This window comes from Capricornis sumatraensis, chromosome 16 (assembly GCF_032405125.1).
Source record: "Capricornis sumatraensis isolate serow.1 chromosome 16, serow.2, whole genome shotgun sequence".
NCBI classification, from domain to species: Eukaryota; Metazoa; Chordata; class Mammalia; order Artiodactyla; family Bovidae; genus Capricornis; species Capricornis sumatraensis.
The window spans coordinates 75,411,388-75,435,676 of record NC_091084.1 but is presented as its reverse complement, the minus strand read 5'-3'; the positions used below and the strand labels follow the sequence as shown (position 1 = coordinate 75,435,676).

Below are 24,289 nucleotides of genomic sequence, written 5' to 3'. Positions count from 1 at the left end.
TATTCAAATAAATAATGGCATCAATTCTATTCACCTACTGGGCACTTGATGGCTGTGTGACCTGGGGCCAGTCACTTCACCTCTCTGTGGTCCGTCTCTTCACTGCACAATTGGGATACTAAGAATATCTATCTCACAAGGCTGACATGAAGTTTATATCCGCTCTATAAAACACTTCGATGGAGCCTGGGATAGAAGCATGATATAAATAGATGCTGCTTTTTTTTCTCTTTTAAACCTTTTTTATGGTGATAACCACCCACTCCAGTATTCTTGCCTGGAGAATTCCCATGGACAGAGGAGCCTGGCAAGCTATAGTCCATAGAGTCGCAAAGAGCCAGACACGCCTGAGTGACTAAGCATAGCACACACAGCACATGGTGACAACATTTAAGATTTACTCTCTTGAAAACTTCCAAGTATACAATAGAGTATGGTTACCTATAGTCACCATGCTGCTCCTTACATCTGTTGAGTTCAATAATCTTATAGGAAGTTTGCATCCTTTAACCAACACCTCCTCATTTTCCCGAACCACCACTACCAATCTGATCTCTAGTTCCAGGCGTTCAGCTACGCTAGATTCCCCCTATCAGTGAGATCGCACAGTATTTGTCTTTCTGACTTATTTCTCTTAGCATAATGCCTTCAAGGTTCATCCATGTTGTTCCAATGTTGAGATTTCCTTCTTTTTATGGCTGAATATAGATATCTATTATTATTGTGTCTACTTATTAGGTTTTCACGGGGTCTAGACTCGCAGCAAGAATAGCAGATTCTCCCATTCCCTGTGTTTAATGCTAACAGCATCAATAGTAGTGTCCACAAACATTCCCTTATCACATGCCAGGTACTGCTCTTAACGCTTTACACACATTTGTCCAATTGATCTCATAGCAACCCTCTGAGGTTGGTGCTTGTTATGGACTGAATTGTGTTCTTTCAAATTCATATGTTGCAGTCTTAATTCCCCCACTGTGACTCTATTTAGAGATATAGCCCTTAGGGAGGTGATTAAGGTTAAATGAGGTCATAAAGGTGGGGCCCTCATCCAACAGAATTAGTGTCTCTATAAGAAGGGAAGAGACCCCAGAGAACTCTCTCTCTCTTCCCGGGCACACACAGAGCAAAGGTCACGTGAGGGCACAGTCTATAAGCCAGGAGGAGAGGCCTCAGCATAAATTGAACTTTCTGCCATCTTGATCTTGGACTTCTTGACCCTCTGGGACTGTGAGAAAACAAATGTCTTCTGTTTAAGCCCCCAGACTGTTCTATTCTGTTATGGCCGCTCTAGCTGACTAATATAATGTAACGTTATGCTTAATCTCATTTGATGCATGGACAGTGAGGCTTGGTGCACTTAAGGGGCTTGCCCCAAGGTCATACCTGGTGAGTGGTAAAGCTGGGCTGTGAACCAGGCATTGGCTACCAAGTCCACACTCTACCTGAACCTGCCTCCAAGTTCAAGGGCAGGGGCTGGGCATCCCAGAAGTAGGTGGCTAGGCCCGAGCAGCATGGATAGTCTATATCAAGGAGCATGGGTGGAGGAACGGGGCACATTTCGGCCAAGACTTTCAGGCTGTTTCCAAGACCTGCCTGCTATGCCCAGCATCTGAAGGCTGGTGGTAGGGAGAGGGGCTGACCGCATCCTGTGTGAATACAAGCTGGCTGTGGCTACAGGGAATCATCTTCAGCCTGGCCTAGAGCCAGAGCAGTTCTACAGTGGAAAAGGTTCCCAGGTCGGATGGTAAGCTCCCTGTCCCTGAAGGTATTCAAGCACTGCTGCTGGACCTCTATTTACTAGTGATGTTTGGGGAAGAATAAACAGCAAGAAGATATGTTCATACAATATGAACAGCAAGAGTAGATATTTTCAATACTTCTCTCCAGCCTCAAGCAGCTGTGAAATATTAGAAGGGACAGCAGTTTCAAGAGTCCCTAGAAAAAAAACTTCCTGACCAGCTCTGCCTGTTAATGCTTGCTCATTTTCCAAGTCCCAACTCAGATATCACCTCCTCCAAGAAGACTTCCTTAACTCCTTCTCCCTCCGACCTCCTCATGTCCAGGTTGGTGGCATGGGAGGGTCCGACTGGGCCTTCATAGGTGGTGCTAGTGGTAAAGAACCTGCCTCCCAATGCAGGAGATGAAAGAGACTTGGCTTCAATCCCTGGGTCGAGAAAGCTTCCTCAAGGAGGGCATGGCAACCCACTCCAGTATTCTTGCCTGAAGACTCTCATGGACAAAATAGCCTGGCAGGCTACAGTCCATGGGGTTGCCAAGAATCAGACACAACTGAAGCGGCTTAGCACGCCCGCACGCATGAGTCTAACGGGCAAAACTAGAAATGACGTGGGACAGTTACAGGGAGACACAGTTCATCTTGATACAGTGATACGCATCTCCCATCTCTGTGAAGTCAGAGAGGCCTAGGGTTTAAATCCTGGTATCTGCCACTTCCTGCCTTTGGGGGAGTGCCTCAATCCCTCTGAACTACTATTTCCTCAGCTGTAAAATGATTTCATCTCAGAGGATGAAACCAAAGATGAAAGATATCAATAATATCTGGCTATACAATACGGTGTATGGGCCACTGGCACTAGGCCTGTGATCAGGATATGCAAATTTCCTTCAGTCTCTGGGAAGGCAGTAAGGTGGCAGAGGTAGTAAGCTGTCTGGCACTGGGTGTATTCAAGCAGATGTCAGAGTCTGAGTGTAGGATCGGGGTCGGAGGACTTCTTGTTTGCACTGAAATAAAGACTGTACTCAGCAGTGTCCTTATGAGTTCTTACAACTCTCTAAAATCACACTTAGGACTTGGCCTTGGCCGGCTATGGAAAGAGTGGACATGGTCTCCACCCACCTCCACCAGGCTATGAAACACAGGAGTCCACACAATGCATGATTCCCTTTATAAAAAATGTCCAGAAAAGGCAAAATTTACAGAGACAGAGGGTAGATTGGTTGTGGCCTGGGGCAGGGGGCGGGAACAGGGACCGACAGAAAATAGGAACCAGGTTTCTTTTGGAGGGTGATGGAAATATTCTAAAATTAGATTGTAGCGATGGCTACACAACGTCATAAATTTACTACAAATCATTGAATCATACCCTTAAAGTGAGAGGATTTTATGGTGCGAAAATTTTGCCTCTATAAAGCTGTTAAAAACAAAACCAAAACAGTCACCAATAACACAGGATTCCAGAGGAGCCAGTGGCGTGGTGGAGGGTGAGGTCCACGCCCCCCAGGAAGCCTGGGGTAGCAGGTTGCGGTCAGAGGTCAGGCGCCCTGAGGTCACCTCCCGTCTCCTCCACCTGCGGCTTCGCTTGGGTACTTTCTTGTTATCCTTTGCTGTGTAAAATGCGAGGAAATGGAACAGACCCCACTGGCCAACCTCATTAAAAGCCTGCAGAGACCCTCCGGCGATGTGAGGAGGTGGGTCTGCAGAAGGTTGAGGAATCCAGAGTTCTGTAGGAGACTGGCCTCCCGGAAGACTTCAGAGGCCAGTGCTGTGTGGCAGCTCAGAGCATCTTGTGGTTCTGGGTCTCTGAGTTAGGATAAAAGCCAAGGACTCGGCCTGGCCTCGTCTTAAGGCACTGCTGGGTCCACTTGAGGGAGGAGAAGACGCAACCCGTTATCTGCTGGGCACCTACTATATGCTGGGGAGGGTGGGCATCCACCCTGGTGACGTGACTGGCTGGGGACCTGCAGACCCACAGCGAAGTCTTATCTGGGCACCAGACCTATGCACTGTGGACAGATCTGACTTGCTTGTGGTTGTAAAGCTGTCTAGTTCAAATATAAGTGAGAAGTCAGTATTTATCAAACCTTGGCTTCCCAGGTGGCTCAGTGGTAAAGAATCCGCCTGCCAATCCAGGAGACACAGGCTCAATCTCTGGGTCGGGAAGATCCCCTGGAGGAGGAAATGGCAACCCACTCCAGTATTCTTGTCTGGGAAATCCCCTGGACAGAGGAGCCTGGTGGGCTACAGTCCATGGGGTTGCAAAAGAGTTGGACACAACTGAGCAACTACACAGCAATATTTATCAGACCCATTTAACATAAAAGAAAACCAGAGCTATGGAAGCTACGTCACTTGCCTGAGACTGCACAGGAAGTGGCAGAAGTAAGATCTGAACCCAGGATCTTTGTCCGGCAGGAGAATAACTTTCAAAGCAATCTGAATGAAAGCAGATTCTTGGTTATTAGTGAGCTCCCCATCACTAGAGGTGTGTAAGCAGAGGCTTAACCTCAAGAAGTCAAAACAGATGACCTTGGAAGCCCTCCTAGTCCACTTAGCTTGCGAGTCCACAAATCCGTGCTGGTCAGTTTCCTTGAGAGATAAAACTGGACTGAGAGGAAAGTAGAAAAGCCTGGGCCATTTCTGAACCCCTGAGGGAGGGGGAGGGGATGTAGAGGGCAGGGCCTGGCTGGTATGTCCTCAGCTGGAACCATAGCTCCTCTGAGCTCCTGCTGCCTGCCCTCCACTGCTGATTGCTGTTTGGGGCTAACATGATACTCGAATACACTGGCTGGACTGGGCCGAGCGTCACCGGGCTCCAGGCAACAGCACTTCATCCTAAACTAGCCCTGGGAGTGAGGGCAGAAAGAGCAGGAGCTGCCATCCCAAGGCTGCTGCCCAGCCGGGCAAAAGGGCCCTGTCTGGCCCTCTAGCCAGAGACCTGCTTCATAGCTGCCCCACCCCTGCCCTACAGGGGCACTCGGATCTGGCCTCCCTGAGGACTCAGCATCCTCCCAGCTCTGGACTCAACACGGGATGAGCTCAGCAGAGGCCCCTTCCCAGTCAGGAGCCCCAGGCCTGGGAGAGGCCCTGGCTCTCTTTCAAGTGCCGGCCTAGCCCTGGAAGACAGCGAGGGAGGCTGGGCCTCAGAGGAGGGGGCTGGGCTGGGGGCTTCCTCTGCCTCCTCCTCTTCAGGGGGCTCCCCAAGCCAGCACTGAGGTTGGGAAGGCCAGGGGCCCTCTGGACACACACCGGCATCCATTTCAGGGCCCTCCAGCCTCCTCAGCCTCTACCCTGCTCCACCCTCAGAGGGGATCTCCGTTTGCTCTTCCCTCTCTTGGTGCCTCCCTCTGGACCGAGATCCCAGATGTACAGAAGGCACTTCAGTCTCTTCTGCTCAGTTGTTAAGGAATCCACCTGCAATATAGGTTCGATTTCTGGGTCGGGAAGATCCCCTGGAGAAGGGATAGGCTACCCGCTCCAGTATTCTTGGGCTTCCCTTGTGGCTCAGCTGGTGAAGAATCTGCCTGCAATGTGGGAGACCTGGGTTTGATCCCTGAGTTGGGAAGATGCCTTGGAGAAAGGAGAGGCTACCCACTCCAGTATTCTGGCCTGGAGAATTCCATGGACTGTATAGCCCATGGGGCCGCAAAGAGTCGGAGGAAACTGAGCGCCTTTCACTTTCACTTTCACCCCAGAAACAGTGACTGGAGACGGGATGGGAGGCATGAACGCACAGACTAACCGCAGTCCAAGACAGTTACAGCAGCCTTTCAATGTCCTAAGTCAGACAGGGACAAAGATGGTTACCTGGGCTCTCGTACTCTCCTGAGAGAATGTTCTAGCAATGGAGCCGGGCTCCTCCACGACTCAGGGCAGCCCAGCCCCACACTGGCTCCTTCTCTTCATCCGCTGCAGGCTCAGCCATGCCCTCCAGAAGACAGCCTGCCCCCTGCTGTGATCCAGGACCCCCAGGCAACCATCTGTCTTCCTCACTGTCCTTCCTCTGCATAAACCCTTCCTTGGCTCCCAGGCACTCCTGGGGAAAAGCCCAAACTCAGAGCACAAGACGCCTATTGATAGTGCCCTCCCCTCCCCCACACCCAGCAGCACCCCTCGTAGCTCCTGGAATGCTGGGCCTCTATCACGCCCCAGGGACTTTGCAAGGGCTGATCCTTCAGCCAGGAATCCACTCCCCTCCCCTAAGTCACACACAGATGTCTTTGTCCACCTTTAAGTCATTCATAATCCAAGCCTTCCCCAGGACCTGCCCCTTCCCCAGCATGGGGCTCCTTCACCCACTCTAAGTGTGACTGCACCACAGTGTACTAGAGCTTGGCTGCCGGCCTATTGTTCTCAAACTTGATCTTGCATCAGAGTCCTCTGGAAGGCAGCAGAGAACACACACAGGGGAGAGCAGACTGTCAGAAGGTGGACAGGAACGAGCAAGTGTCTTGCTAGGAACATGGAAGCATGGGCTGGACCAAGCCCTGGGGCACGGTGACAAAAGAGGGCCTGGCCACACGGCCAGACTTGTGTCTACGAGCCTCCCACCTCAAGCTTGGTAGGAATGTGACCCCTCAGGCTACCACCCCAGGACTCCAGGACACAACACTGGAGACCCTCAAGGCTCAGAGCAAACTGGAGCCAAGGACACGCAGGCTGCCCTGGCTCCAACAGGACCACTGGCACTGACCGCAGCACTTTGGGCCCCGATGGCCATTTGATGCAATGGCCAACTGTCCACTGTCCCCTTCTGACTGTCTATCTGCCCTTAAGGCAGAAAAAAAAGGAGAAAATTCCCAGGCTTGGGAAGCTCTGCATTCTAAGAGAATATTGCTGGGGAAGGGGAGGGAAAGAGCTGGAAGGTGGCAGACAGTGGGTGGGGGGTACTGGCTTTTATATTCAAATCTTTTCACTTGAATTTTTAAGGAGCATGTATTACTTCTAAAGCAATAACCTTCAAAAATAATTTTTGTCTTAACAATGCAAAGCACTCTGCAAAAATGTGTTCAGAAGGGAGAAGTCTATGCCACAATAGCTTAAGGATGAACCTTACATCATCATCCTCTCTTGAGCATCTCCCATGAGCCCAGAGCGCTACTCCACGTTGTAACACCCATTATTTAATCTAATGCTCATCACAGCACTACAAGTTGGAGGCTATTAATATTATCATTTTCTAGATGAGAAACAGAATTTGATTCAGGCTAAATAACATGCCCGAGATTACCCTCCCTTGGAGCAGGGGTCTGAACTCTCGCGTGTCTGACAGACAGATGTAAGGTCTGACAGATCTCAGGTTTCGTCCTTAGATCAGGGTACACACCACGCTGCCTCCTGCAACTGAAGCTGAAAGACTGGCAGGCCCCCAAAGCCATTTGTTTTGTGTTTACTCCACTACTTGAAAACCACTGGTTTTGCACAGGAACCCAAATCAAATTGTCAAAGAAAAGCAAAGCCAGGACCTGGTATCACCGAATCACCTTGGAAATTTGGGCCGAGGTGAGGAAAGTGTGTGTGAATCCACTGTGATCCACCCATCCGTCCAACCACTCCCCAACCCCTGACTGAAGCCTGGCGTGCCTGGCTGGCTCTGTGCTAGACGCTGGGGACCAGAGAGCGTGAGATGCCCTCAGCTACCAGCAGAGGATCGGGTGAGCACAAGGCAGACAGGAGCCCTTAGCACCCTCCAACTTGCCAGCTTTGTGTCCTCCAGAAGGACCCCGAACCCTGCAATCTGGGACCCAAACAAGCATTACAGGCAGTGAGAGGAGAACACAGCCCTGTAACCCAGGCCCGCTGCGGGCCTTTCTCTCCCAAATGCCTTCCTGTGCATAATGCCAAGCTTGGTCTTGGCAATCCAGTCCATGCATACACCAGACCAGCTAGATGTGGCGGATTCCGTGGCATTTCATCCATCAGCCCCAAGACGGAAAGGAAGGAGTTATGCAAAGCTCCAGGAACTGCAGAAGGCAGGATGGGCTTTCTCCCCGGGTTCCAACCTGCAGACTTGAGTGCATTTATGCTGCCATGAGCTCCTCCGGCCAGTGGTATCGACGGGGCCAGCTGGAGGGCAGAGACTGCCCCAAGCACAGTCTGAGCTGCTGAGAGCAGGCAGCGTGGGTGCCCCATTCAACAAGATCAACAGGATCCCACGCGCCTCTCAGAGACCCCGGAACACGGCATGTTTGACGGATGAATGAATGAATGTGATTTTGAGGAAGGCACCTATGTGCCCGTTTGGAGATAGGAAAGGTGTGACTGTTGACCCCACCACTCAGTTTTTGGGAACATGGACATAGGCTGCCTTTCAGGTACCTATACAAAGAGTCTGTTGAGGATTCCTCCCACAGAGTTATACAGCTGAAAATATAAATAATGTTAACGCCAATAGCATCAGTGCTATGTTACGAGTACTGAGCTCCGGCAGGTGTGCTATCAAGCACATTATCTCACTTAGTTATTTCATTGCATCTTCACATCAGTCCTGTGAGATACAGAGTATTATTAGCCCCAATTTGTAGATGAGCAAACTGAGGCTCAGAGGGCCAAGCCTGTACCAGTAGCAGAGTTGGGGTCTGCAGCCAGAATATTATTCTGACTCAGAATAAAAGTTTAAAGCTGGAAGGGGCCTCACCCTTCATGTTACAAAGCAAAACTACAGCAGGGAGGCTGAGGTCCTCAGTAGCACAGCTGGGCCAAGAACTTGAGAGTGCCTCTACCTTCAGCAGCCACTAGCCTGGCTGCTTGCTGTCCCTGATCATGGTTCCGAAGTTCTGCAAAGAACCTTGAGATGGGAAGATTAATTATTCTTGGTCGGTGTGCAGCACTGTCTCTTCTAAAGGGCCCCTCCAAAACTCCCTCTCCTGGACATGGAAGGGAAAAGGAGAAAACAGAAGAGCCACTCAGCTCCAAACCCAGCCTGTGGTTTAAGGCGGCCTTGCGCGGCCAGGCCTGGAGGACTGCACAGAAGAAGCTGACTGCCCTCACCTCACTTCCTGCCTGGTACAGTCTTCCCAGCTGCAGAGCTCCTTCCTGCCTGTAGGCTTCAGCTCTCACTGTTCTTTCTCCTAGAAAGCCCTCCCCCTGACGTCTTTGCCTGTCCCATGTCCTACCCAGTTTTCAAAGCCCAGATCAAATACACTGCTTTCCCTTGATTTCCCACCGCTATCACCACCCAGCAGAGTCTGCCTGAACTCATCTTTGAACCTCCTAGCCTTCCTTCATATTTCTGCTCCAAACCCTCCCATTCTCCACCTCAAATGACAGGACTTACTTCCATGTCTATCTCCCTTATTACCAGGTGGCTCGGGGCAGGGCCCCCAGCGCTGGCTGGGAGTGGAGAGGTTGGTCTACTCTTGACTCGTGCACACCCCTGGCCTTGTTTGCATACAGTTCTCTAACCTTCCTTCCTCTTCAGGGCCCATCGCCAGCTTCATCTTAAACTCTCAGTCCTAGAGGGTGAGGACCAAATCATTCCAGTGCAGCATCAGTCATAAGTGGGGGCTTCAAAAAATAATGTGGAAGATAATTGTGACAAACATCCGCCAAGTCCAACTACAGTTTGGCATTGAATGAGACACTATATGAGGGGTTGGGGGCAAAAAACCCAGAGGAAAGATCCTGCCCTCAGTGGATGTCACAGAGGAGATGGGAGGGATCCTTGAGGGCAGGGACCTTTTGACTTTGCCCACTCCTAATCCCCAGCAAATAAACAGTGTCTGGAACCCAGTAGGAGCTCAAAAGAGAACGGCTGTAGAAATGAATTAATACATATTGACCCAAGAGCAGTGAGCATCCCATATAAGGCAGGGTGGTGCTGAACGCTGAGTCGGTCTGTGCGGTGAGTCAGAGCTGCAGAATTCACAGGGGAAAGAGATGGAGAGAGAGAGAGAGAGAGAGAGAGAGACGGGTACAGGGCCAGGAGGTTTGTGGTTGACCAAAATCAACGAAGGGCAGATCTTAAAAAGCACTTGGCCACAGTTGCCTGGGAGGCAGCATCAAACACTGTGGTTTTCCATCTTTTTTCTGCAGAGCAATCTTTTTTCAAATGAAATCATACACCGTACCATAAATGCATAACAGAGCTTCCATGGTGGACGTCAGCTGGGGCTACGAGGCTGGGCTGCAAACCCAGGGACTCCTGGGGCCCCTCCAGCTCAACCACTGACCTCCTCCTCTCCTCTCCCATCCCTCTGAGAGGCCCCAGGAAGGAGGTGGTTGAGGGGAGGGCTGTGGGCCCTCTCTGGGCTCTCATAGGCCAGGTTTTCTGGGAGGCCATTTAGGATAAATAAATGCTAAAGTGGGCTTCCTGGTGGCTCAGCCATAAAGAATCTGCCTGCAATGCAGGAGATACTGGTTCGATCCCTGAGTTGGGAAGATCCCTTGGAGGAGGGCACGGCAACCCAGTCCAATATTCTGGCTGGAGAATCCCATGGACACAGGAGCCTGGTGGGCTACAGTTCATAGGGTCACACAGAGTCAGACACGACAGAAGCGACTTAGCATGCACACACACAAATGCTAAAGTGGCTCAAGAAACTTTCCCCAGTGATGAGGGAGTCGGGGTGGCGAAAAGAAAGCCAAAGGCCCTCCCAGCAAGGGAAGGGCAACTCAAAACCTCCAGGTAAGTGGTAGCTGTTGTGACTCAGCTGGTCAAGAATCCACCTGGAATGCGGGAGACCTGGGTTCTATCCCTGGGTTGGGAAGATGCCCTGGAGAAGGGAAAGGCTATCCACTCCAGTATTCTGGCCTGGAGAATTCCATGGACTGTATATAGTTCATGGTGTCACAAAGAGTCGAATAGGACTGAGTAACTTTCACTTTCAAGTGGTAGCTGAAATAGTGGTGGTTACTAGGGAACACCAGGACTCAATTTAGGACGTGTTTGCTTTCTGGACTATGCTTTCGGAAACTGAAGCGCCACCTGCAGAGTGTGTGTGTGTGTGTGTGTGTGTGTGTGTGTGTGTGTGTGTGTGAGGCTTTCAGATACCAGATCCACTGAAACCGAATGCATTTGTCAGAGAGAAGCTACCTGGGTGCTGTAAGCCACAGGAAGAGTCCGTTTAGGACAAACCAACCCCCACCCCCTGCCACGGCACCTATTGCTGTATCTGCTCAGCATCCCTTCCTCCTTCTGAAAATAGCACCCGGGTTTCCCCTTTGGGGTACCAGCCCTGTCACACTTTCAGGCTGAATCCTTCCACTCACAACACACACATACACACCTCCAAACACAGACCACTCAACACTGACCTAGTCTAGTCAATGAGCACATTCTCTCCTTCAGTGATTGGTCAGAGGTGGTCATGTGACCCAAGACCAGCCAGTAAGCTTTGACTCTGGGACTTTCCTTATTCTCTGCAGCCGACCTTCACTTCTGGCCCGTCACTGGTTCTTCTGACCTGGGCAGCAGCTCTAGCCTTCCCCTCAGACCCAAGGACCATGCACAGGCCAGTAGCTTGTGGGGCTTACCTGTACCCCAGCGTTCCCAGCTGTCTGGCCCCACCTAGGGTTGTGTTTGGCTGATCTAGTGAGATCCCTCCAACCTGGGCTCTAGTTCACTCCTGGAAAATAGAAGCTCTCCTTTCATTGGGTTTGCAATGAATAGGATGTCAGCCTGGAGCTGCTGGCCACTGCCCTATGCCACGTGGGGAGTGCTTACTAGGGACTGAATCCCACAAGGAAGGAAGCAGAAGGCACAGACCTGGGCATCTCTTGAAACTTGGACACCAATAAACAGGCCCCAGATTGCCACGATATTGGAAAACAAAACAAACAAACGAAAATGAATGCGTTGTGTATCTTCTTGCTTTATCAGGTTTGAAATGAGCGTTGGCTCCCAGATGATGCAGCCTCTGACCTCAGTTCAGGCTTTGCCTGGCTTCCCTGGTGGCTCAGACGGTAAAGAATCTGTCTGATAACGCAGGACACCCGGATTCAATCTCTGGGTTGGGAAGGTCCCCTGGAGAAGGAAATGGCAACCCACTCCAGTATTCTTGTCTGGAGAGTTCCATGGACAGAGGAGCCTGGGCGGGCTCTAGTCCATGGAGCTGCAAGGAGTCGGACACGACTGAGAAACTAATACCTCGCTGATCACCCCACCCCACCCCACCACTCTGTGTCCGCTGCCCCACCTAGGGGTCTCGTTTGCGTGATCTAATGAGACCCCTCCAACCTGGACTCAGATCCATTCACTCCGCCCCATCCCTCCTTGTTCTGCTGCAAGAAACAGATACCGCACGGTGAGTGAGGGCCCTCCTGAGCTCGGGGTGGGAGGAGTCACCCCGTGGCTTTGCTCTATGCCTCAAAGAGACCCGCTGGGGGCAGAGGCAGCAGGGCACGACTGGGCTCAGCTGGTGGGGACAGTTCCTCAATCTTTCACCTGCTGTATCATCTTGGGCAAGCTGCTCTCTCTCTCGCAGGATCCTCAACTTTAAGTGGGGGTCATGAACTACATGCCTGACAGAAGGACAAAAATCTACAAACTGACAGCACCAGTTGGCGCAAAAGGAACTCTCACTCGTTGCTGGTGGGCATGCAAAGGGAAACAGCCACTTTGGAAGACAGCTTGGCAGTTCCTTAAACAGCTAGATATACTCTTACCAAATAATTCAGCAAGCATGCTCCTACATATACACCCGACTGACTGCAAAGTTATGTCCACACAAAAACCTGCACATGAATGTTTATAGTAGCGTTATTCATAATCACCCCAAACTGGTAATAACCAAAACTTCTTTCAACAGATGAATGGATAAACAAATTGTGGTGCCTTCTGTGGAATATTATTTAGTGACAAAAATGAATGAGCCACCAAGTCATGAAAAGCCATGGAGGAATGCATACTGCAAAGTGAAGAAGCCAGTCTGATAATGGTACCTACTATACGATTCCATTACATGATGTTCTGGAAACGGCACAAAGAGGGCAGTAAAAGGACCGCTGGTTTCTAGGGGTGAGGAAGAAGGCATGGAGGGTGAAGGAAGGGGGATCATATCATCTGGCAAGGCAGAGGGTCCCTCAGTACCCATTGCCCCTCCTTTCTTTTTATTTATTTTTATTTTTTACTTTATTTTGCTTTACAATACTATATTGGTTTTGCCATATATTGACATGAAACTGCCACGGGTGTACATGAGTTCCCAATCCTGAACCTCCCTCCCACCTCCCATCCCATATCATCTCTCTGGATCTTCCCCGTGCACCAGCCCCAAGCATCCTGTATCCTGTATCGATCACAGGCTGGCGATTCGTTTCTTACATGATAGTATACATGTTTCAATGCCATTCTCCCAAATCATCCCACCCTCTCCCTCTCCCACAGAGTCCAAAAGTCCGTTCCCCCTCCTTTCTTTTTAATAGAAGTATAACTGGACAGATAATCCCCCAGAATAAAGACTCTAACTCCCAGCCTCCCTTGCAGCTAATTGTGCCACAGGACTCCATTCCGGCCAATGGGACCTGAGAGGAAGTGATGCGTGCACCCTCTTAAAGGAAGGGGCACCGTCTCGTTTCCCGATCTCTTCCTTCTTGCCAACCAGAACGGAGAGACTGTCACGGGCCCTCGTGGGTCATGTAGACAAGTGATGGATACAACCACAGGACAAAAGGAACTCGGGTCCCTAATGTTTTTGTGTCAAAGGATCTCTTTAGCTTAGAAATTTCCTTAGAGAAAAATCAACCTGTCTCTTGCTTAAGGAACTTTAGTTTGCATTTTTATCACATACAACCAAGTGATTATCCTTATAAATGCAAGGACCCTCAAGAATTGTCCTGAGGATTCTGCATAATATAGGTAAAACAGCTTCACTCACTCAATCATTCATTCAGCAAATAACAGCCAGTTTACTCTGCTGGCTTCCCTGACAGCTCAGGCGGTAAAGTGTCTGCCCAAAGTGCAGGAGACCTGGGTTCGATCCCTGGGTTGAGAAGACCCCCTGGAGAAGGAAATGGCAATCCATCCAGTACTCTTGCCTGGGAAATCCCATGGATGGAGGAGCCTGGTAGGCTACAGTCCATGGGGTTGCAAAGAGTCGGACACGACTAAGCGACTTCACTTTCACTTTCTTACTCTGCTGGGATCTGGGGGTTCAACTAGGAACGAGACGGACAAAATCCCCTGTCCTCTGGAGTCCATATTCTATTGCAGGAGACAGACAAGGACTCAACATAAGGATGAGTTAATTACAGATTGTCACAAGTGCAGTGATGCTATTAGTAACAGCTAATGCTTTCTGTGTTCTAAGCTTATTACATGTCCTGTTCTAAGGGCTTTTCATATATTACTTCATTTTATCTTCACCAGAAACCCAAGAGAGGGGTGCTCTTGCTTTCTCATTTGACTGAGGAGGAAGCAAAGTCACAGAAAGGTTGAGAAACCTGCCCAAGGTCACACAGCTAGTAACTGGTGATTCAGGATTGGAACCCAACTCTGTTCGATTTTAAAGCCTTAACCACTGGGCTCTTCTGCTAACGAAGAGAATACAAGATACAGTGATAAAGAATGATTAGGGTGTCCTCCAACGGCTGCTGTTAGCAGCAGCAAAAGCTGCTGAACACCCTGAGCTCCCTTACCTGGGTAGCCGGAGTTGAGAAGTCTGGAAAAAGATTGTGCCCACGTTTTTAGGAGTTCAAATGCAAAGGGTTCACGTTGCTTTGATGACAGTGTCAGAAGTTCTGGTCCCTGCAAGCCCCGGCTGCCAAGGAGAGGCCCACCTATGACAGACAAGCAGAACCAGTCATGGCTGCTAGCGGGGGACCCCATCAGCTCACACTGCCCAAGGTCTGTTTGTTTAAAATGCACTCCAGGCCCCGAGGAGAGAGTGAGAAGGGTGGCTGGCAGGTGGAAGCCTGGGCCTGGGCCTCAGGACTGGGGAGTCACCCTCTAGGTCCCAGCTGAACTTGCCTGCAAACAATTCCAAGACACAAAGATATGCATATGCCTGTGTGCGTACGTCCTGAATAGAAATATGCAAGCGTCACGCCCACTGTGTCTAGCACAGTGCCCTTTGCAGAGCGGGAGGCTTGATGAATGTCTCCTGATTTGCTTTGATGTGAAACATCATTTTATATGTCTGAGTGAGTGGGAGGAAACTGAGAGTTCATGCACATTGGTGGAGAGAGTTTTCTTCCTCGTGTGAAAATACACTCCTGGGATGCTCCATCCAGCCAGACCAATGGCCTCGTTTTACCAATGAGGAGACCCCCCCACCCACCCAGAGAGGGGCAGCAACTTGCCCAAAGTCACAGAGCAAGTTGGTGGCAGAGTGAAGCCAAAACTGCAGGTTTCACCTAACCCATGGCTGGGTGCCCTCTCCCGGGCCATGCCCTCCCTTGTGGTTGTCAGACAGGCACCCGCTGGAGCAGCGTGGGCTCTGCTCCCGGCCTGACAGATGAATGCTGCTCACAGGCCTGAACGGAGAGTGGTTCTCTGGCTGCGTCCAAGCCTGGAAAAGCTATGGGAGGTAGTGCTCACGGTGGCTGGGAGCTTGGGCTTGCAGGCAAATGGACCTCCGTCACAAGTCGGGGCAACCTCTTTCCAGGAGTGAGAGACCCCGGGGGAAGCAGGCATCCTCTTAGAGCATCAGCCTCCTAGTCTGCAGAACGAGAAAACAAGTAGCATCTCTCTTGAAGGATTGCAGGGAGTGAAAACGACTCTCCTAAGTCTGTGGGGCCACGGCAGAGCATCTGGCTCATAGCCATCACCCCAAAAAGCTAGGGAGGCGACCCAGAGCAGGGTCTGTGAGAGTCGGAGCATTGGACTTGGGAGGTGCCTTGCACCCTTGGCAAGTCTTTAGACAAAAAAATCTCTCGATGTTGCCAGTGATTCATGTTCTCAGCTCCCACTGTCCATCCCTGTCTCCCCCTGCACAGCCCAGTGTGGGGCCCGAGCCCAGTGTACCTGCCTCTCCCTGCTGGCTGCAACTCCCCACCTACCCACTGGCTCCCCACACCCCAGCCCACATTTCACCAGCCAGCAAAATGCAAATGTCATTAGCACGCTGCAAGCTGGTGAGCTAATGTCACCAGACGGCACATGAGAACTGGGGCGGGCTGGAGGGTGGGGGCGAATTCCCCAGGAGGGGTGGTGTTCTCAGCTTTTCCCAATAAGGGTATGAGGGACAGCTAAATGAATGGCTGCAGGAAAGAGGTGACCGTGGAGACCGTTCTGGCAGCCTCTCTGCAGCTGTGGCTTTCTCCAGGTTCACCATGGCCGCCTGTGGCCCCTGCTTCCACCCCCATCTGGATGATGGATGTGCCTCGGCCTCTCTGGGCTTCCACCTCCTCCCCTAACTGATGAAGAAGCTCATAGGCGGGACACTCAACCTCCACCCTCTCATTTCCATCCCAGCCCGCGCTCCCTAAAACCTGATGAGAGAAGTAGGCCACCCCCTGAATTAACATGGCAGTGGGGGGGGGGGGATCCTCCCTCCCAGGAGGAGGTGGCGGCATTGGACCCCTTGGATCCGCAGGCAGGAGTTCTGGGTTCCAGCCCCAATATGGAGCTAACTTGCCCTGAGCACTCAGGCACATCCTCCCCTTCGTGGGATTCTTAGCTTCTGTAGTTGTGAAAGAGGGTGTCAGACTCACCACCAGTCCCAACAATCTCTCCAAGTCAGCTCTAACCACCACTACCCACCCCACCTCAAGCAACTCACAGGCAGAGATGCCAATGTAAGTTTCCTTCTCTCTCTCTTTTTGTTTTGGCCATGCTGCGCACTTGCGGAATCTTAATTCCTTGACCAGGAATCAAACTCATGCCCTCTGCAGGGGAAGCTCAGAGTCTCAAATCCTGGAGCACTGTGGAAGCCCGAGGCGCCTCCTCCTCTAATGCCCTTATCTGGAGGCGAGGGCAGGTGTGTGTGTGTGTGTGTGTGTGTGTGTGCGCGTGTGCATGTGCGTGTGTGTGTGTGTGTGTGTGTATGAGGGCAGGGCATGAGCGAAGGCATGGGGAGACCCAGCAGGGAGGAAGGACTTGGAGCCAAAGCTGCCCATGAGGTGGTTGGAAAATGAGATGGAAGAGTCCTGTGGTCAGTGCTTTCCACACATGTTCCCCTTTAATCCTAACATTGCTAGCTTTCCCAATTTATTGATGAGAAACTGAGGCTCAGAGAGGTTAAATAATGGGCAGAGTCACAGCACCAATTGCATTTGAACTTCAGAGCTGATTTAAGAGCAGAAGCTCTTGACTGCTGTGGGAAGCTGCTGTCTAGACTGTTTAAAATAGAAGGACCACTAGAGAAATTCAGAGCCTTTGTGTCATATAACACATGCAAGGTGGGGGGAGTTGCCCGTGTGAACGTGTGGACATTGTAAATGTGGGTGGGTCACTGCTGAATAAAGTTGCTGCCCGAAGCCGGGGTCCAGAAATGCCGAATGGAGAGGACATGGCCAAGTGGCCAACGGGGCTGGGGAGTGGGCAGGCAGAGGGCCCGGGCCACCCCACGGGGGCCCCCGAAGCCCTGCTCTGCTGGCTACGAGTTGGGCCTGTGCTCACAGGTCCCGCCATGCGGCCTGGCCCGCACCACTTACCCCGGATCCCATGCTCCCCTGACTGCTGCCCAGGAGGGTGGCATGTCTTGCCCTTGGCCTCTTTCTTGCTCACTCTCCTCCATGGCCCCTGGGGTTGCCTGCCCCAACTGGGGACAGATCCTGCAGACAGAGCCTGGTAGACACCTGGGGCTGCTGCCAGCGAGCGGGGAAGCCAGCAGGTGAGTGGCACCGTGCACCCACTGGGGACCAGCAGGCCTGGACTCCAGCCACCAGCCACTGGCTGTGTGATCACGGCTGCAGCCTGCCTCTCTGACCTCAGGGACTCCCTCCTGAGCTGCTAAGATGACCGCCTAAGGGCAAAGCTTGCAAACCATAACGTTCCGAGCCCACAGAGAGGGCTGTGGTGGCCAAGGCAATCCAGGAAGTAGTAGAGAGTTCCCGAGGGAGCAGTGACTGGGAATCCAGCCAAGGCCTTCATGTTAAGGCCCCCTGCCCCTCTCCTGGGCCTCAGTCTCCCCATCCATAAAGCAGAGGGTCTTCAGGCTCGGGTACAGAGTAGTGCTCGGCCCCTCCATGTCTACTGTTCTTCACCATGATTCGCTGTTAAGGTCACGGCGGGATTTCACTTGTCAGAAACCAGCGGGCTCTTCATGCAGCAGTAAGCTGAGTAACTGCGGCCCGAGATGGGGAAGTTTCGACGGGTGGAGAGAGGTTTCATGGTTGCACGTTCAAGTCACTGACCAAGAAGGAATGACTCTGAGCAGACAGAAGGAAGCCTGCAGGAACAGAGGGAAGCAGAGCTGCTGGAAGCTGATAGAACTGGGACAAACTCTCGCCAAGGTTGCACTGGGCTGGCCCTGAATGAGAAGACACAAGGCGTTCTATTTCCTGGAGACCTCAAGGGACAGGAGCACTAATGGTGAGCATTAATGGAGCACCTGCTGTGTACTGGGACTCTGGGGGTGCCAGGTGAGGTACCCATGAGCGAATCATTGTGAAGAACTCTGCCTTAAAAAGAGCTCCTGTTACAGGGAAGAGTCACCATGCCCAGGTCTCCATACTTCAAAGTGGCTTCAGGGGGCTCATCACTTTGCTTTCAGTTCAGAAGAAGGAAGGGCCCCTTCCTGCTTGGGCCCCAGGGAAGCCTTCCTGGAGGAGGAGGCAGATTTGAATGCATGGAGATGAGGGCATGGTGGACAAAGGGACCGGGGTGAACAAAGGCAGGGAGGTGCTCAAGTGTGTAGTGGGTATTCAGGACTAGAGGCAAGGCTGTCCATAGGGGTAGAATGAGAAATGAGACAGGAGGGGGCTGGATGATTTACGTCCTTGAATGCAGGACCAAGGACGATGAACTCTATTCAAAGGCAGTGGGGAGCCACTGAAGTCATGAACAGGAACATGCTTTAGGAGATTGAAAAGAGCAAGGAGACCGGGCCAGTGGACACAGACAGTGAGAGGATGGGAGGAGGAAGGGCAGGGCCTGATGGTGGGGATTGGTGGGGAGGGAGGTGGATGAAGGGTTGATGGAGGGGAGGGGAAGGTGGGGGGGATACTGAAACTGGCGGGTTGTGGGGAGGCGACACAGGTGTGTGCAGGGAGATGCTGGTTGGATTAGGACATGTTGGGTTTGCATCCCAGCTCTGGCGCTATCCCCATGCATTCTCTCAGGCAAGTCAGTTTACCGCTCTGGGCCTCAGGTGCCTCCCCTCTAAACTGAAAAAAATAGAGAGATGTGGAATCCAACCAGAGAATCTGTGAGAGGTATTCTGAACAAAGTAAGTGACTGTTGTAGGCTTGCTTTCTAAAAAGTAAGCATTTATTGCTTTTATTAATTAGTGGTGACCGTCCCCTATTACAAATGAAGACACTGCAGTTCAAGGTCAAAGGAGTGGCTGGAATTGGCAGTGTTGGGCCTCCAATCACAGGAGAAGCAAATTATGAGCAAATAAATGTGGGATGACTCAGAGAAGAGTCTTGATTTTAAAATATTGCTAAAGAAAAGGGCTGTTTTATGACTTTTGTGCCGTGTGCTTATTAAACCCAAGCTATAAATGTGAACTAATAAGTAAAATGAGTTAAGTTAATGAAAAAAATCAACCTTCAGAACGGATCCATATTACCTAATGGCAGTCCATAAACATAAACATAAAATTTTTAAATACAAGAATGAATTGCAATGCCCAGCAGCTCAAGGAATCTGCAGTTTCTCTGCCTTAAAAATAAAAGCTATTGATTTTAGCTTGGGTTCTCATTGCTCATGAGTGAGCCTTTGAGAAGTCATAAAGGAAGGAATTATTTCCAACTGTTTACCCACTAAGGATCATATGTATTGAATTTAAATTGTCTCTGATTCCTAATTAGTACAAACCAAATTAGAATCCGAGTACGGCAGATCTGGAAAGGCCCCTGGAGACATGTAAGCTCAGTGTTCTTTGTGTTATAGGCCTGGAACCAGAGGGACAGAGAAGGAGAACTAGTTGCCCAAGACCACATAGCAGGTCGGGGTAGGAGGGTCCAGGCTAGAACCCCGGGCTCCGGGCACCCGGGTCAGCACCCCTCTCTGGTCTATGCATCGTCTGGGATCAGATTATTAAATCCAGGGTGTGCAAGGCTGTTACCTGGGCCTTAGTCCTGGTGATCCTGTAATAAGAACTTTCTCCTAGCTCTGGGGAAAAGTAATCTGCTCAAGAAAGGACCCCCAAAGCCCAATTCATCCAATACTGATAGCAAAAGGTGTTCTAAGACCCTCTGCACGTTGCTATGTATGGAACCCTTGAGTCCCTGTGCCCACCCTGCTAGCCAGGCAGCTCAGCCATGAAACAGACACACGGGGGGCCTGGGGTTCTGTTCTGAGAGTGGCTGCAGGTTGGCACAGCCCAGGCCCAGGTCAGTTCCTCCCCGTGTTCCAGTGAGCAGGGGGCACAAAAGCCTATTGTATGGTGAGGAGGGGAGGGGTTGCTTAACTCTGCCAGGCTCTCCCTCCCTTTCTCTCTCTCTCACACACACACCCACACACACACCCACAGGGACGAAGGAGCTTTGTATGTGGCCCAGGCACGCATGCGTGCACGCATGTATGTTAAGCTTCAGCCCACACTCGATTATGAAGCAGATGTTTAATTACTACCTGAGTGTTATTAATCAACACGATTAATACACAACCCATACCACATAATTACTTTGCAATTACACCGAAACGAAATATTTTATTGCTGAGGGTTTGATAATTAGCCGGCCTCGCCAAAGGACAGGTATGACGGGCAGCGATTTTTCTTCTCTCCTTCCTTTTCCTTCCTCCCCTGCCCTCTCAGTAATATTCTGGGCCGATGTCCCCACCAGGCAGAGCGAGGAGCCCAGGCAGGCTACTGGCCTCCTCCCTGCAGTGATATTTCTGCACTGACACTGGTTTTAATGTGATCCTCATTCGTCCTGTGGAGAAGGAAATGACAACCCACTCCAATACTCTTGCCTAGAGAATCCCGTGGGCAGAGGAGCCTGGTGGGCTGCTGTACATGGGGTCGCACAGAGTCAGACATGACTGAGGCGACTTAGCAGCAGCAGCAGCATTCGTCCTGGTCCTCTCTACTCAGCTCTCCAGCTTGGAAATCCACGTCTTTTGCAGAAACGAAGCTGGCCTCCCACCGGCCTGTGGATTGAGAGGCAGCGGCCGGCAGGGGTTACATGGGGGTGCTCTGCAGGCAGCTGCCTAGAGCCGAGTCTCAACTCTACCAGTTACTCACTGTGACACCTCTGTCGGGTCAACCATGCCTCAGTTTCCCCAGGTGCAAGATGGAAACGGAACAGTCATTACTTCAGAGGGGTCTTGTATTGCATATGATAGAAAACATAAAGCATTTCGTACAGAGCCTGGCACAGAGTCACACTCCAGTAATATCTATTATAACTACTGCTGTCATTATTTGGGCTTCCCTGCTGGCTCAGATGGTAAACAATCCACTTGCAATGCAGGAGACAAGGGTTCAAGCCCTGGGTCAGGAAGGTCCCCTGGAGAAGGGACTGGCTAACCATTCCAGTATTCTTGCCTGGAGAATTCCACGGACAGAGGAACCTGGCGGGCTATAATCCATGGGGTCACAAGAGTCGGACACGATTGAACTACTAACACATAGCTATTATTTACCCAGAAATGGCCTCTCCAGGATTCCTCCCAATCAGAGAGCCTCCTAAACATTCAGGTTTTTGGATTTCACTCTCAATCCTTCACTTAGAACTCGGTCCCGTCTATTAGGAAACATGTTCCCACCTTGCCCTTTCCTTCTACCGGCCACCTCCATGGGCCCCACTTCCCAAATCCAAGCCTTTACCCTTTCTCTCCTGGTCCACGGCCATTAACCTCCACGCCATCTCCCTGCTGCCCTCCCCCTGTTCCATCCTCCACTGGGCAGGGAGACAGGTCCTCAGGGAGCAGAGCTTGGACCATGCCACTCCCCTGCTCAACAACCATCTGTAACTCACTATTGCCTAAGCCACCTGCCCTCGCTGGATGGTCACCAATGATCCAAATCCCATCATTGCTTGGTTGCATGAGCACCTAAGCTTTTGAGGATGAATGAAGGACTGAATGTCTTGCAAGATTTGACAGACATTCACACCCACCAAGCTGGGATGCCCCAGAACGTTTTATGAGCCTGCATATCTCCATGGACTTAGGTTTATCTTGGAATCTGGGGTTTATTCCTCACTAGTTATTTCCCCTCCCCTCTCCTCCCACAAAAATCTTCAAACCAGTTGCATTTAAGAAGGATTCAGGGCTTCTCTGGAGACCCAGCGGTTAAGACTCTGGGCTTCCACCGCAGATGGTGCGGGTTCAATCCCTGGTTGGGAAACTAAGATCCTGCAAACCATGCAGTGTGGAAAAAGGAAAAACAAGCAAACAAAACCCCCAGAACAAATAAAAACAACCACATCCATAAAGAAAAAATAAATAAAAATAAAAATCCATATTTTCAGACACAGAAACCACAGGTCCAGCTGAGCAAAGAGGCTATATCAGGAACCTCCGATGCAGGGGCCAGTGTGTGGTCTGCTTGAGAGGTGAGTGCAAGGGACATGGTGGCAAACCCAGCGCAGATGGCACAAGAGAGAGCCCAGGGGTGGTGGCGGTGTGCTTGTGTGTGCAGCTGTGTCCGGTGTGCATCAGGCACACCTTGCTTTGCACAGACAGGGCCGACGGAGCTGCTTCTCATGTGACTTAACTCCTTCAGTTACAAAAATATCAAGAACTGTGAGTCATTCACTTACTTGAAGTGAGACGTGAAGTCACTCAGTCGTGTCTGACTCTTTGCGACCCCGTGGAGAGTGTAGGCTACCGGATTCCTCCGTCCATGGGATTTTCCAGGCAAGAATACTGGAGTGGGTTGCCATTTCCTTTCCTTCTCCAGGAGATCTTCCTGACCCAGGGATTGAACCTAGGTCTCCCACATTGTAGGCAGACACTTTACCGTCTGAGCCACCAGGGAGGCTAGAGTTCATTTACTTGGTACACATAAAACTCTGGGCTCCGGAGTCAGCCCACTGGTGGAATTCTGTCTCCACCTCTGGCTAGCTATGTGACTTTGGGAAAATCCCTGAACTTCTCTGAGTTATTAGCCTCAGCTGTTCAGTTGCAAAGTTGTGTCCAACTCTTTGCGACCCCATGGGCTGCAGCACTCCAGGCTTCCCTGTCCTTCACTATCTCCCAGAGTTTGCTCAAACTCTGTCCATTGAGTCAGTGACACCATCCAACCATCTCATTCTCTGTTGTCCCCTTCTCTTCCTGCCCTCAATCTTTCCCAGCATCAGGGTCTTTTCCAAAGAGTTGGCTCGTCACATCAGGTGGCCAAATTATTGGAGCTTCAGCATCAGTCCTTCCGATGAATATTCAGAATTGATTTCCTCTAGGATTGACTAGTTTGATCTTCTTGCTGTCCAAGGGTTAGCCTCAGTTATTAGCTGCAAAGTGAAGCTAATAATAGCTTCTACCAATAGCATTCTCGTGAGAAGGTCATGCACACTCCGATCACATTGCTCGGCATATGGGACTAGCCAGACAGTGTTAGCTATTTTGTTATTATTAGTAAGAATAATGGGGCTTCCCTGGTAGCTCAGATGGTAAAGAATCTGCCTGCAACGCAGGAGACCCGAGTTCGATCCCTGGATTGGGAAGATCCCCTGGAGAAGGAAATGGCAATCCACTCCAGTATTCTTGACTGGAAAATTCCATTGACAGAGGAGCCTGGTGGGCTACAGTAGTCCATGGGATCACAAGAGTCAGACACAACTTGGTGATTAAACCACACTAGGAATAGTAAACCCTGAGAACATATAGAAACTCAGTGTCTAAAGCAGAACACGGCATGCAGTTCTAGACCTTTGGGTGGAGAAGTTCCTGCAGAATCATTACAACAGAAGGCAGGAAAGTGATATTTGTCATTCATTTATTCATTCAGCAAATGCTCCCGGAGTGCCGACTGTATAAATCTCCGTGTTAGGGGAGGGCAGAGGTCACATGGCAGATGTAGTTTACAGGGAGCTGGGGGAGGGCAGAGGCTGGGAAGCACTTCAAACCTTCATTTTAAGATTACTCACTGCTGTACCTCCAAAGGCTCAAATTTTTGGCCATCCCAGGTGCTGGACGGGACAGATGACAACACGGATGAAGGTGTGGGAGATAGCTCCTAGATGAGTGGGCTCCGGTCCAAGGAGAAGGTGAAAAAGAGGAAAGGCAGAGGGCACAGCCCAGGCAGTGGCTCAGGGGCCTTCCCTTGCATGACAAGTGGACGGAGCAGCCAGCAGGCTGTGCTCTGGCGGAGACGTGAAAAGGGAGAGGAGAGGGAGCCAGTGGTCACGGCTGCGGCGGCAAAGCCTGGACTAGCGGGGAGCCGAAGGGAATTCACCGCGGGGCTGATGGGGGCCATTTCAGGTCCAGGGTTTTCCTTCTTTGTCTGAAGTTCAAGCCTTGTTCTTTGGAGCTCTGAAGCCTCCCTCCCAGGAAGCTGATGGGAACACTTCCAGGGCATTTCAGATCGAATATTTCTCTCGACTGGAATTTAC

General features: G+C 51.1%; 1 protein-coding gene across 3 annotated transcripts in view; it reads right to left on the bottom strand.

The window, feature by feature from the left end:
* TSPAN18 (tetraspanin 18) overlaps positions 1-24,289 on the bottom strand; it is a 203,685-nt gene that overhangs the window by 54,384 nt on the left and 125,012 nt on the right. The window contains exon 1 of one of the 3 annotated variants that reach the window (XM_068989283.1): positions 14,318-14,444. The exons of the other annotated variants lie outside the window; for them this stretch is intronic. The gene's annotated coding sequence lies outside the window, so the exon portion shown is untranslated. Of the gene's footprint in view, positions 1-14,317; positions 14,445-24,289 lie in introns of those variants that run through there. 3 annotated transcript variants of the gene reach the window in all.